The 14,119-nt window shown below is 43.7% G+C and overlaps 1 pseudogene; it reads right to left on the minus strand.

Annotated features, from left to right (window-relative positions):
* LOC109308269 overlaps nucleotides 1-14,119 on the minus strand; it is a 146,715-nt pseudogene that overhangs the window by 64,289 nt on the left and 68,307 nt on the right.

Here is a 14,119-nt window from a genome sequence, read left to right on the forward strand (position 1 = left end):
TGCTTGGAGTCCAGCCACTCGCCACCCCCCTGGGGGTACACTTACTAAAAAGGGGGCCACAAGAGGTACACTTATTAAAAACAAGTTGAGAGGTACACTTATTAAAAATAGGTTGAAAACACCTACTTTATAAGAATAATTATGAAATAACCTTTGTAAATAATTCAGCTACATGCTTGGCTACACACTGCCAGTCACACATGCATGTGTGACTTCAACAGGATATGAAGAAGCTCAAAGACAGAATTTCACCCTCACTGATGAAGACAGAAAAACGCAGGAAAGATTAATCATCTATATGAATATGGTGCTTTTCCAAATTAAAAAAAAAATTTACAGAAATAATTTAAATTACTTAATATACAATTGTAGTTCCATGTCTTTCAGAAAACTATGTTCTTTGTCAAGAACCTTATTGACTGATTTTTCTTTATTAGATCCATATGGGGTGCATACAAACATTTGTTGTCTCCAGCCTATGATCACATGGGAGTAGAATTTACAGGAGATGACTGGCGACAGGAACTTGGGGTAGGGAGAAGGGTGGATTGGACTGGAGGGTGCTAGCAGGTCTGTAGTGGGGTTGGTGGGGTCAAGGGATGCTGGCAGATCCATTACAGGACAGAATTCTCCAGCAACATCTCCCAGCTTCCAGAGATGGCAGTATATATAGATCTTACAGATACTTAATCCTTAATCCTACACTTCAATAAAAGAGCTTCAAGCTGCATATTATACAGGAATCAATATGCCATTATATTAACCATATCTTGACTGAGAACATGTTATGGCAGTATTCACTGGTGGGTGTTTTTATATGCAATCTTATAAGCTTTGGTGTTTTGGTTGTCTATTTGTGCTGCATTCAGTCTTTGAAGAAATTCTGTATTGTTGCACACACTTATGAAGTGTTTTATTTTAGGGAAATTGTTATAAGCAGAACAGTACACTTCCTGATTTTATTTTACATAGTGTCATACAGTAATAAACTTTGATAATGAATATGCATACATTATTGGTGACAACTCCAGCAGGGCAGGAAAGCCTTAGGGCAGAGTTATTCCCTGGCAATGGGGCACTTCCTGTAAGATAGTTGTGACCCCTTTGTTCAAGGGCTGATATATGTGATGTAAAGCAAACCATCAGTTACACTAGCTTCTTAGTTACACTAAGAAATTAACCAGAATCACCAGTAAAGCTACATAATAAGAATCATGTCATTTACACACATATTATTCTCTGAGATGTCTACTTTGCACAGCTTTAAGATTTAAGAGGTGCACCGATACTTCGGTCCTATATTGGATCAGCACCACTACAAGGAAAAGGACAGTATTGGCAATTGGCTCTTTGGCTGATGCGACCAATAATGTGGCCAATAAATACCCCATGCATGCATGCAGCTGCAGCACAGCATGTAGGCAGTGAGGACTGCAGCCCATCAGTGTGGAGAGCAGCCAGGTCCAGCTGATAAGTCTGTTGTGAGGGAAGGGGCATGACGGAGGTGCAGCTTGAGACCCCAGCAGTGAGAAGAAAGTCCTGGGGCAGGGGCAGGCACTGCGCAACCAGGGTGGTGCACAGGATAAAGCTGTGAGTGACTCATCCAGAGGGTGTGGGGGGGGGTGGCTCCTGCCACTACATGCACCCCAGGAGAACACGGGGAGCATGTGCCCCCAGATCTGCATGTGGGGTGAAGGTGGGCTGCTGCTATCAGCTGGGACTGGGGGTGGCACTGGGCTCTTCCTGGCTGGGGGGGTTGGGCCAGGGCTGTGCTCGTTGGGCCCGGCTGTGCTCAGGGTGGGTGGCAGTGGCTCGGGGAGGGGTGTCAGGTGGGCTACAGTGAATTTTGGGGTGGCTACAGACTGCCCCCCTTAGCCCCATCCCAATGCCACCACTGGCCCAGCCTGAGCACAGCCCCGATGCAGCCCCCTACCAGGAAGAGCTCTGTACTGTCCCTGCCCACAGCAGCAGCTCACCCTTGCCCTCACACACAGATCCAGACCCCCCCATGCCCTCCTGGGGTGCGTGCACTGGTGGGAGCTTCCCTCCCCACCCCCTGGATGAGTCATTCATGACTCCATCCTACATCCTGTCCTGGCTGTGCAGTGCCTGCCCATGCCCCATTCCCTCCTTCACTATGGGGACCTCAATCTGCTTCCCCATGCCCCTTCCCTCCCCCCTTGCCCCTTCACCTACAGCAGACTTACTAGCTGGATGCTGCACTCCAAGCTGCCTAGCTCCATATTGGAATCAGATCGGTATTGGCAGGCATGGCTTGCTAAAAAATCGGCTATCAGTATCGGCCTAAAAAATCTCTATCGGAGCACCCCTAATTTGTTTGCATTGCAACTGGAGGTTTGATTTAGCACATGTAGCAATATTTGAATTAGCTTTAATCTAGCTAGTTCAGAGAACAAAGGAAGAGAGAGTTACTTTAACTGCAGCCCAGGTTTGCTGTTCTTACAAAGACTTAAACTACCAGGAGATGTGTTCAGATGGTGCTAAAACCCTTGGTACTGTGTCTTAAAGACTACTGTTATACAAGCTAAATAAACCAAAACTAGCTTTGATATGCTTTGCCTTGCTGAAATCACATCTTTTGATGCCAGTACAGACATCTCCAATAATATTCTCCTCCTGTCTGGGATCAGAAAAGGTTCTGCTTCCTTTCTTACATAGTGTCATACAGCATTAAACTTGGCTACTGAATATGCATGTATTATCAGTGACAACTCCAGCAGGGCATAACTGAAAAACCATCTGGCCCTTTCTCACCTTGAGTATTACTTGACTCTACCGGTGCTTCTGTTTAAAACAACTTGACTATATGCAGAAAAAGCTCACAGAGCCTTCAGTTAGAAAGCAGTATGGGGTCTTAATATAGCAGGGAATGCAATGCGATCAGATCAAACCCAACCTCTTTGGTGCAATGGAGGCAGATTGCCAACTGTTCTATCCTTTTAAGGGCATAACACTCTTCCCTCCACCCATGTGGCCAAATAGACCACTTCATAAAGAGAGCAGCTAGGGGTCTATTTCCTTCCTTTGCCATCCCTTGCAAATGTTGAGGTCCTGAGCATACTGTCCCATTAACAGCACTATGCTCTATGGAGCACTGGGACTAAAATGCTAGCCTGCACTTATCAAGGCTGCATGACTGATTCATAGCTGGCTTCTTATCCTCTCTCCCCAATGTTAGTCTATATAAAGGCCAACCAGAAGTTAGACATGGTCCAAGTAAACATGTTTTAGTTAGAACCTAATTTAGGAACAGAAATTAAACCACAACAAACATCTAAGGCTACCCTCAGTGAAATGTGATTCTTGACCTAACAAATATAAATTGAATGACCTATACCCCAAATGTGTTAGTTCTATGGTAGTTTATTGTTTGAGAGATGCAGAACTAGGAAATGTCAACTTACACAGAGTGTTTCGAGAACTTTGTGGATGTCTTCAGTAATGCTTATTACAACTGCTATGAGGCTCACATGATTCTTGGTTGACAGTACCGCATACTTATTTTTGTACATTTATCCTCAAATGTACACTGCAAGAAGACATGGACAATGTTATGAGAGAACAACTTTATTCTAGCAGCCAATACCCTTTATGCAACTGTTTCACTCTGAAGAAGAGATCTGTACAAAACTGTACTTGATCCTTTGACTCAAATGAAAAATTTAACAATGGAATCTACAAAAATAAATAATAAAATACGCTTTACAGCACCAAAAAAAAGTTGCACCTTCTGCAGGGGTTAAGATCAATTATTTAAAATTGTCACAACTCTTTGTTCAGTTTTTTGGTTTATTTATTCCCCTTGCCCCCACCACTGATTTTACTCATTCAAAAAGACACAACAAAACAAAGCAAAACAAAAAACACAAAGAGAGGAAAGAAATCAAGAAAGATGGTCCCCAACCCCTTTATTGTTAAAAAACTCTGTCACTGAATGATGCCAGGGTGCTTTAATGCCAAGTGAAGAGAGCAGGAATGGTGAAACAATATGACGAAACAATGCAGCTGCTTATAAAAGAGAATCATTCAGTTAAAAACATCTATTCTTTTCTTCTTTGTCAGGTACCTTAATAGTGAATTATCCAAAGCACTGCAAGGGATCTCCATGAGCAACCCAGAAGTTTCTAGTAGCTACACCCTCAGGAAATGTAAAGCATCAAGGTAACAAAAGTGTCTAGAAGAGGAAAATCATTTTCAGAATTAAATACAAGAACTAAACCTTCAAAAACATAAGAAATGTGTAATTCAAAAATCTTGAACTCTCGGTTCCAAAATGATACCTTTTATTAGACGAATTGAGAAATTACAAAAAAAAAAGTCCTTTTTCCGCCAGCTTTCAGGCTCATGCACCCTTCTAACCTGTTTGGATATGGGAAGCATGATAGTCAATAGAGGTGTTTGAAATGGGCCCTATTCAATTTGGATTCAGACTAATGAATGCTAGGTCCAATGTTCAGTTCACCCAAACAAATGAGACTTACCTTTCCAGCTGCAATATAATTCCATCCTTCCTGGCCACAGATTCTACATATTCCTTTCCTTGTGTAGGACTCACCAATGCACACTCCCCACGAACAGTAATTCAGTCCTGAAAGTACAGTAATTCTACTAGTCATTTTATCTGTGCAGAAAGTATAATGCAATATTCTAAAATCACAATGGTCTCAAAAACTTGTGTTAATATTTGCAATGTAGAGGAGTAACAATGTGCAAGAAAACTGAAATTGATTCTACTATTTTAGAAAATATTAACTCTTGTAATGTGAAACAGATACCTTAAGATGTTAGGTCATAATTAAAATGTGTATTTTATGTTCTTTTTTCTGAAGAGTACTTAGATTTCACAGATTCATAGATGCTAGGGTCAGAAGCGACCTCAACAGATCATTGAGTCTGACCCCCTGCCTAGGCAGGAAAGAGTGCTGGGGTCAGATGACCCCAGCCAGATGCCTATCCAGCCTTCTCTTAAAGACCCCCAAGGTAGGGGAGCGCACCACCTCCGTTGGAAGCCCTTTCCAAATTTTGGCCACCCTTACCATGAAGAAGTTTTTCTTGTTCTGTAGCCTAAATCTGCTCTATGCCAGTGTGACCATTGTTCCTTGTTAACCCTACAGGCACCCTGGTGAACAGAGCATCTCTGATCCCTTGCTGCATTCCCCTAATGAATTTGTAGGTGGCCACAAGTTCACCTTTCAGCCTTCTCTTGCAGAGGCTGAAGAGGTCGTGGTCCCTCAGTCTCTCCTCATAGGCCTTGTCTTGTAAGCCCCTGACCATATGAGTGGCTCTCCTCTGGACCCTCTCAAGTCTATCAACATCCTTTTTGAAGTATGGGAACCCAAAACTAGACACAGTACTTCAACTGCAGTCTGACAATGCCGCATAGAGGGGAAGTATCACCTCTTTGGTTCTATTTGGCATGCATCTACTGATGCATGATAAAGCGTGGTTAGATTTGCTGATGATTTCGTCACACTGACAACTCATGTTCATCTTGGAGTCCACCATGACTCTGAGATCCCTTTCCGCTTCTGTGCTGCTGAGAGGGTCACTTTCCACCACTAGATGTGCTGGATATTTTTGCACCCTAGGTGCAGCACTCTGCACTTTTCCTTGTTGTACTGCATCCTATTGTGTACTGCCCACTTTTCTAACCTGTCCAGGTCTCCCTGCAATTGTTCCCTACCCTCCAGAGTGTGTACTTCACCCCACAATTTAGTATCATTTGCAAACTTGGACAGAGTACACTTCACACCCGCATCCAAGTCACTGATGAAGATGTTGAAAAGTACAGGTCCAAGGACTGAACCCTGCAGGACCCCACTACCCACATCCTTCCAGGTCAATACCGACCCATCTATTACGACTCTCTGGGTGTGACTGCTAAGTCAATTTGCCACCCACTAGACTGTGTAAACATCTATGTCACCGCCTCTTAATTTATTTAGGAGAATGGGCTGAGATACTGTATCAAAGGCCTTGCTAAAGTCCAAGAAAACAACATCCACCTCTACTCCTGAGTCTAAGCATATTGTGATCCTGTCATAAAATGAAACCACATTGGTCAGGCATGCTCTACCTGCTGCAAATCCATGCTACTTTCCCTGTTGCATTATTTTTCCTGCTGGACCCCCACAGATGTGATCCTTCATAATCTTTTCAAAGAACTTTCCAAGGATGGAGCTGAGACTGACTAGCCTATAATTAGTTGGATCCTCCTTCTCTTGAAAATAGGGACCACATTAGCCCTTTTCCAGTCCTCTGGGAAAGTGCCACTAGTGCTCAAACAGCTGTGCCAGTGGTTCTGCTATGACACCAGCCAATTCCTTCAGTACTGTCAGCTGAAACTCATCTGGGCTTGCTGACTTGAACACTTCCAGTCCATCCAAGTGACTCTGCACCAAGTCAGTGTCAACAGTTGGTAGGCTGGTGCCCATCTAAGAGCCCATTAGGAGACTTATCTTGACCCCTGTTCAAGATCACTGAGGCAAAAAACTCACTGAATAGCTCAGCCTTGCCCCCCCCCCTCTGTCACTAATTTCTCCTTCTTGTTCAGTAGGGGTCCTATGCTGCTCTGCACCTTCCTTTTACTCCCTACATACCTTAAAAAAAAGACTTTTTGTTGTCTTTGTGTTGCCAGCCTCAGTTCTGTAGTTGCTTTGGCCTTTCTAACTGCCTCCCTGCAAGTGTGGGCCAAGTAGGTATATTCCTCCTTGGTAGCTTTGCCCTGCTTCCACTGCCTATAAGCCAACATCAAGTCCAGTAAGGTGTTTCCCCTAGTGTGACTGTATACCCCCTTGTGTTAGGTGGAGATCCTGCACACAGGTTAAGAACCTACATGAATGATTGGATTTGGCTGACTGTTCCTCCCAACAGATGTCAGAGTAGTTTAGGTCCCCCATGACAACCACTTCTCTAGACCATATGGCCTCTGAGAGCTGCCTCAAGAATTCCAAGTCTAGCTTTTCCTCTAGGTGTGGTGGTCTGTAGCAGACCCCCACCACCAAGTACCTTTCCCCTTGACCTCCATGTATCCTAACCCACAGTACCTCAACTTTCTCCTCTTCTGACCCCATTTTGATTAGGGTAGATGTATAATGCTCCTTTACATAGAGACCAACCCCACCCCGTCTCCTCCCTACTCTGTCCCTTCTGAACAACCAGTAGCCCTCAATGTATATCACCCAATCATGGGTAGGGTCCCACCAGGTTTCTGTAAACCCCACTAAATTGAAGTTATTACCTGCAAGCAGAAGTGTGAGTTCTTTCTGCTTGTTCCCCATGCTCCTAGCATTAGCATACAGGCACCTGAGCCCTCCTATGGTGCCTTTGGTGCCCTCCCCATTCTGATACCCAAAGGGCCCCTTAGTACTTACGTGGGGTGTACTGCTGCACGTCTCACAGTTTGTAGGTTCTAGACTCTCTACATCTCCTGCCTCCCCATCCCCTGTTGTACTTACTTTAAAGTCAGTTGTAGGTCAGCCAACCTGCAATTAAAGAGACCCTTAACTTTTGGGGAGAGATGAAGCCCATCCTGTCCCAGGAGGTCCCTTGCACAGAAGCATGGATCGTGGTCCAGGAAGCCAAAACCCACACCAGGCATGGGTCAACTTCTTTGGCACAGGTAACACAATGTCTACTGTGACCACCGACTGGGAGAACTGATAAGAAGACCACCTGCACCCCTGTCTTCCTAAGCCTGATTCCCAAAGCCCTGTAGTCACTTACGATGTGGTCTGAACTACTCCTGGCCACATCATTTGTTCCCATGTGAATGAGGACCCTGGGAGAGTTGTCGGAAGGCTGGATGAGGTCAGGAATTCTCACTGTGATCCTGATCCTGGCTCTGGGCAGGCAGCAGACCTCGTGTGATGTGGGATCTGGACAGCAGATGGGTCCCTCTGTTCCTCTCAGCAGGGAGTCACCCACAATGATGACATGGCATCTCTTCTTCTGCTTACCTGGCTGGCCCTCAGCTCACTCAGTGATGGTGCCAGGCTCCTCCAGTGCACTTTCTCCCCACCATACACTCCTCCAGTGCAGCCAGAGCCCTATATTTGTTCCCCAACTGCACTGGGGGGGTGCTGTTTCTACAGCAAGAATCTACAGCAAGTATGCAATAATCTACAGCAAGTATGCAATAATCTACTTACAATAAACAAGGATGGGCTTATACAAAAAATAACAGTTGATAACTATTTACACCTAAGGGATGGTTGAGATAAATACAAAACCAATAACTTATGCAATATGTTAAATACTCATTGTATTAATCCTCTCATTAATTATATATAACTAATAGCCAGCCACTCTGACTACGGGCCAACAGATTGAGGGAGGGGCAGTCCCCCACTCCTCTCATCACACACTTGGAGGCTTCAGCTGCCACAGGCTAGCCCATGCAGGTCCAGGCATCTAGCAGTCTGCAGAGGCTATTTCCACTCCAGACCCTGGCAAAACACAAATTCTTCCCCATGCATCTCCGTGCATTCTTCTCTGCCTGTGCATGGACTCTCCAAACCCACAGAGCTATTACACAGTGGTGCCACAGAGGGAGAACAAATGGCCTGTGCAAACCAGGCAGAACCTCTGGTCTCACTTCCCCCTTTAGACACTTAGGCACACAGGCTTTCCATCAGGTCATGTTTCGCTGGGTCTTAGCCTACACCAGTATCCTGGGACCTTTCCCTAGCTGGTATCTCTTTTTGCCCAGCTGACCCAGTCCCACCACAGCCCTCTCCCTGACCACTCACTTGGAGGTCTATCACACCCTTATTGACCCCCCCAAGTCTCCAAGCTCAGCAGAGAATCATCTTCTTGCTCTCTAAGGGCTTCCCAGGGCTATGTCCCCACCTTAAGCTCACTGGCAAACTCCTTGTGCTTATCCTAGGGGTCTGTTCTCTTTTGCTTGACCCGTTACATACTCCACTGGCCTCTGGCCCACCCACAAAGGGTCCAACGGGCAACCATGGGGTGGGACCATGTTGCAGACTCTTGCCAGCCCTTTTCATGCAGTGTGCCTCTCTCTCTCCACTCCAGAGGCATGGATATACTCCAGTTTTAAGGGAAGTCACCCAGCCAATCCCTGGGCTGGAATTTTTCTGGGTTCCCTACCTGTTTTTTGAATCTAGCATCCCCTTTACTGGGGATAATAACAAACTACAAGCATTCAGGCAGAGTCTGATGTAGGGCACTCAGAAGAGAAGTGCCCCTTAAATTGACTGTTACATTTTTATAATCCCTATGAATGAAGGCAGCAAATATGGATAAAAGAATTTGACTTGAAGTGCCCTGCCTAGCACTGGTGTTATTGTATTGCTAACGCCAATATTTGGAGGATGGGGCCTATGTTCCAGTTATCCATTTAAGCTGGACTACCCACGTACTTTGAATTAAGTATCTGTTGAAGGGCTTTGCTGAGTGAGGTCAATGAATACCTGATTTTTATGAGACTGATCCATAGTCTATTGGAACTAGAAGAAACGGTCCATTTTAGTTTAGCAGACTTTTGTCTGTTTATATCTCAGCTGAATGTATATAAAACATGACTTTTTAGTTAAAACTTGCTTTTCACTTGTCTTTCACTTGTCTACAAATTATTTTAGAAGTATTATACTGCTGATTATTCACTATCAAAAAGAACAGTATGCAGGTCAAGAAGTTGTAATGATCATCTTGGACCATGTATAAATAAGATTTTTTTCCTTTCCTCTCATCCTTTCCTCCTTCACTCCTTTTGTAAAAAAATAACTACATTTAACATTTAACTCACACTTATCAGTTTGGGAAGTCAAGTTACTGGAGATGCGCCATTGCAATACTCATAAAAAACAAACACTAAACTCACTTCTCCTATCAAAGTGAATAGCAAAACTCCCATTGGCTTCAGTAGCAGATAGATTTCACTAAATGTCTCTGGTTTTGCAGCTACAAGGTTAGTACATTAGTACTAATACTAAGCTGTATTTTGATTCAAGTATTTAATAAAGCCCTTACAGTGTATTGGGAAATGAAAAAAGAAACATGCCATTGTCAAGCTTCCGATGGGTTTCATTTCCCCGAAATATAAAGTTATGAATAATTTATGATCCAAATCCCATCACATTGCATTTGATCATGAAATATCTCGCATTCTTCAGCCCACCAAATGGCACAATCTGGATTGGTGAAATCCAGGAACACAGTCAAACCCGGCCAAATCTAAGTGCAAGAAAGGAAACAGAAACTGGCTGGTTACAATAAAAATGATTTAACTATGCCCAGTAGTTTCTAATAATTCTTTCAGTATGTGACATGTCTGACTCTAATCTTGGAACAGTATTAGCAAAAAACAATCATAATGATATATTTTGTTCTCCATATATGGTTTGGGAAATTATTCTATGATCCTCATTCCTATTTCAGACCCTTAATTCAGTGATTAGTTGTTTGTATTATTTTTCCACCCTCCCTCCCCCACTTTCCAAGCAGTAATACAAGCTAGATCAGGTAAAAGAACTGGAATGAACAACAGGTTTTCAGCCTCATTTGCCTGGAAGTCCACTTTCACTGAAGTGTACTAATAATGTGAAAACATGAAAGCTGCCTTGTGCTCATTATTGTGAATAGCTTCCTAAAATGCAGTTGTGAGGAGACAGTGGACGCATCTAAGAACACCATCTTCTTTATGAAAATTATACAGGAAAGCTGAGCAAAAGGTTTTTTCTTACTATGAAATATTTTGACCCTTACTGTGTATATACAACTGTCATTGACTTTAAAGCAGGGGTGGGCAAATTATGGCCTGTAAGTGGGCACCCACCAATTGATTGGGTAGTGTATTATTTGTTTTTTATCTATAATTAGTTAAAACAATATCTTTTAAAAGACTGTGTGTATATGGCCCTTAACATCTCACCAAAACTCATTAAGTGGTCCTCCAGGCAAAACAATTGCCCACCGCAGCTTTAAAGGATGTGTTATACAAAGAATTAGATCTCTAAAGGTCCAGGAATGGAATTACAAAGGTGTTTAAGTGCAGATAAGCAAATACTGGGATTTACAAAAGTACCTACCCAGGTTAGGCATCTGATTCTTCTTGCTTAAAATGTGATTTAGATATGCAGATATGCATCTTTTGGTAACTAAATATCTTTGTAAATCTGGCCTTTTCCCTGAAGTCTTGGGGCCTGCCAGAATTGTTGTGTAACAATTTAGAAGAAACACACTTCAGCACGTCATTTTTCCTCCTAAGGATTTTTATATGCATGACTAAGTTTATATAAAATAAAATTCTATCTTAATGAAGAATTTAATGATTGTATTAGCAAGGTTTGGAACAAAATCAAGGAGAGGGGGAGGCAGGAGGAAAAAAAAACAAAACACCTTACCAAAATATTCAATCCAACACACAGACCTTTATTTTTCTCCCTATTATGTCTGTCATAGGTTGTACTGCAATATTAGTAACATTTACAATTTAATCAGGTAGGGGAAGGGGACATGTTTTAATTTCCTTTCATTTCTCAGTGATCTTTGTCTTTTCATCAGAGTAATGAAAAAGTAATGAAAATGTTTCCTCGAAATGTATGGGAGTTGTCAAGTCTTAGCTGTTATGGGTTCATGTAAATGCATAGTTTTGCATTTTAAATGCAAGTCACTGGGCCAACTGCTTCAAACAGCCCTCAGAATTACTAGGTTCTATGATATAAATACCTATTTAGGAAGTTTTTAAAATCCAGGTTATTGACATGATAGACTGTAATAGCCCATCTATCAAATAAATAGTTATGTAGACAATTTAAAATGCACATACTTTTTGTGATAGAGAATAACAACTTTCATAGTTTATTATGTTATTATTTATTTAGACTATTAAAAACATCATGAAGTGCCTGATATATAGCAGATTTAGTTGTTTAAAAACATGAAATGAGTTGGAACCATCAAATGGATTCAATATTCAGCTGTGCCATAGATGTTTGAAATAGGTAGGGAGGGTGACACAAGCAGTTTTATTCAGGTGCATGTCCTTGCACTGTAGCCATAGTTTGTAGACAGTCTCAGGGACTTGCTTTACATCACGCTAAACCAGCACGGGTTCGTAGCAGGTAGATCATGCCTGACTAATCTAGTCTTTTTTAATGATCAGGTTACAAAACACCTGGACATAGGAGTAGGGGTAGATATCATTTACTTAGATTTCAGGAAGGCCTTCAATATGGTATCCTACCCCATACTGGTGAACAAATTAAGAGGCTGTGACTTGGATGATTACACAGTCTGGTGGGTGGCAAATTGGCTAGAGGGTCGTACCCAGAAAGTGGTGGTGGAGAGGTTGGTATCGACCTGGAAGGACGTGGGCAGTGGGGTTCCGCAGGGCTCGGTCCTTGGACTGATACTCTTCAATGTCTTCATCAGTGACTTGGACGAGAGAGTGAAGTGTACTCTGTCCAAGTTTGTGGATGACACTATGGGGAGAAGTTGACACGCCGAAGGGCAGGGAACAACTACAGGCAGACTGGACAGGTTGGACAAATGGGCAGAAAACAATAGAATGCGATTTAACAAGGAGAAATGCAAAATGCTGCACCTAGGGAGGAAAAACATCCAGCACACCTACTGCCTAGGAAATGACTTGCTTGGAAACATGGAAGTGGAAAGGGATCTTGGAGTCCTAGTGGCCTCCAAGATGAACATGAGTCGTCAGTGTGACGAAGTCATCAGCAAGGTTAACTGGACTTTATCATGCATCAGCAGATGCATGACAAACAGAACCAAGGAGGTGATGCTTCCCTTCTATCGGGCGCTGGTCAGACTGCAGTTGGAGTACTGCATCCAGTTTTGGGCACCACACTTGAAGAGGGATGTAGATAACCTGGAGAGGGTCCAGAGAAGGGCCACTCATATGGTTAAGGGCTTGCAGGCCAAGCCCTATGAGGAGAGACTAGGGCGCCTGGACCTCTTCAGCCTCCACAAGAGAAGGTTGAGAGGCAACCTTGTGGCTGCCTATAAATTCAACATGGGGGGGCAGAAGGGAATTGGTGAGGCTCTACTTACCAAGGCACCCCTGGGTGTTACAAGAAATAATGGCCATAACCTAGCAGAGAGCAGATTTAGACTGGACATTAAGAGGAACTTCTTCACAGTTAGTGTGGCCAAGGTCTGGAATGGGCCCCCAAGGGAGGTGGTGCTCTCCCCTACCCTGGGGGTCTTCAAGAGGAGGTTGGATGGGCATCTGGCTGGGGTCATCTGGACCCAGCACGCTTTCCTGCCTATGCAGGGGATTGGACTAGATGATCTATTGAGGTCCCTTCTGACCCTAACATCTATGAATCTACGAATGGTTCTCTGGGAACAATTATCCTAGCTTGGGAATGCTCCTATTACCCTAATGCTAGTCCTTCTAATATTTCTATATCTGAAGAGGGTCTGGTGCTTGGCTTAAAATGTTCATGTAAATGCATACTTTTGAGTTTTAAATAGAGAGTTTTAAGTTTCCATGCTGAAAGAATCATTAGTTCTCCATTTAGGGCTGGTAAAAGTCCAATAGCACACTGAGACTATAGCAGGGCATGAGGATATTCTATCACTGGGCCTTGTTACACATTAATTTTAGGTGAGTCCTGGAGCTCTTAACCCCTGGATTGTCCACATATTAACATCTGAAACTTGTTTTAAGCATTCCTTAGGTGGGTAAAACTTACTTTACTCTAGCACAGGTTTATCTTGGATCCATGTTACCCAGCTCATGTTAAACCAATGTGTAGCCATTCTAGGCTACACCTTTGTGTAAATACCCCAGCCACCCTCCTCCCCCACTGGCCTCCACTTTCCCCCCACCCTCCTCAGCACCCTAATTCCCCACTTGCTGTCTCTCTCCACCCCCTCCCCACTGCTCACTTCTAGTTACCCTTGCTGTCTGTCCCAGGAAAGCAGGTAGGGAAAGGTTAACCTGCCTGCTGGGCCACTGCCACCACCACTGCTTTCTGGGCTGAGGTCAGTTCAGCAAAGAGCAATAGCTCCATGACAGTGGTGGCAGACAGGCTAATCCTTTCCTACCTGCTCACCTGGGAACCCCAAGAGGCAGAAGGGAAGTTCAGAATTGAGGGGGGGGGGGGGG

This window comes from Crocodylus porosus, unplaced genomic scaffold, assembly GCF_001723895.1.
Source record: "Crocodylus porosus isolate Cpor-Errol unplaced genomic scaffold, CroPor_comp1, whole genome shotgun sequence".
Lineage (NCBI taxonomy): Eukaryota > Metazoa > Chordata > Crocodylia > Crocodylidae > Crocodylus > Crocodylus porosus.